The sequence below is a fragment of the Cucurbita moschata genome, unplaced genomic scaffold, assembly GCF_002738365.1.
Source record: "Cucurbita moschata cultivar Rifu unplaced genomic scaffold, Cmos_1.0 Cmo_Scf00128, whole genome shotgun sequence".
Classification (NCBI taxonomy): domain Eukaryota; kingdom Viridiplantae; phylum Streptophyta; class Magnoliopsida; order Cucurbitales; family Cucurbitaceae; genus Cucurbita; species Cucurbita moschata.
Window position 1 is genome coordinate 91,549 of NW_019268644.1, and position 1,245 is coordinate 92,793.

The 1,245-nt window shown below is 41.0% G+C and overlaps 1 non-coding gene across 1 annotated transcript; it reads left to right on the forward strand.

The window, feature by feature from the left end:
* Positions 1-466: 466 nt before the first annotated feature.
* TRNAS-UGA lies at positions 467-538 on the forward strand. The gene has a single exon. It is a non-coding gene; the product is annotated as a tRNA-Ser (tRNA).
* The last annotated feature ends 707 nt before the right edge of the window (positions 539-1,245 follow it).

Here is a 1,245-nt window from a genome sequence, read left to right on the forward strand (position 1 = left end):
AGAAAGGGCATTTGGTATAGTGGTATGATTCTCACTTAGGGTGCGAGAGGTCCCGAGGTCAATTCTGTCTAAATCTAAAAGAATATGATAATAATAATTGTTCATGGATTCACCACCCCCCAAGTCAAACTGGTGCCTGTTGTTGCACCGGGCACCTTTATACTAGGTGCTAAAGCATGGGTGTTTTGTATCCATTGAGCAAAGACGGTGCCTTGAGATGTGATATGATTGCATCGCGATGCCTAAGTACACGATCTAATAAATCGTAGTTGGATCATAGTCTCTTACCATAAAAATGGCAACACAACCTATGAGAAATCCACCAATCCACATGTGATGTGTGAATAATGAAAGTTGTGTAAAGAGCCTAGCATAGCTTCATATTAACAAAGAAAATAAATGAAATAAAATAAATGAAATAACGATGATACATTCCATAAACAACTTAATATATAGTCCATAACAAGGGCATTTGGTCTTGTGGTATGATTCTTGCTTTGAGTGCAAGAGGTCTCAAGTTCGATTCTCGGAATGCCCCTCTAAAAGGTAAAAGGACAATTTTGAAAGAAAAAAAATAAAATAGTTTAGTTATCAATGGGGCCTAACCCAACGGAATGCGTGGCAATGCACAACTTTAACTTACATATATATTGAGGCACGGTATGATTATCATTTTGGATGGGTGTGGGAGGTCTAAGTTCGATTCTCAAAATGCCCGATAATATGATTTAAAATGTGGTTTTTAAACATTGAACCAAGAACGAACCGGGACTTCAAAAAGAGCATTACACAAATTGTTCTATTGTATTCTTTCTAGGAACTTTTCATTATGTTGTCCGGGGTATTCTCAGGGGCCGAAGTGCAAAGCCCCATAGCCTTTTCATGGTAAAGAAGGCAAGAAGTTTCAGAGAGCCATAGGTTCGAATCCTGTCATCTTGATGTGGTATTCTCAGGGGCCGAAGTGCAAAGCCCCATAGCCTATTCGTGGTCAGGAAGGCAGGCGAACCGCGGTATTCTCAGGGGCCGAAGTGCAAAGCCCCATAGCCTATTCGTGGTCAGGAAGGCAGGCGAACCGCGCACATTGGAAAAAAAAAAGTGCAAAGCCCCATAGCCTATTCGTGGTCAGGAAGGCAGGCGAACCGCGCACATTGGAAAAAAAAAAGATCTCCTTTTCTATCACACGTAGAATTGTCATTCTTTTGTCTTTTGAAACCCCTTACCTTATCAGTCATCAGGCAGGTTTTT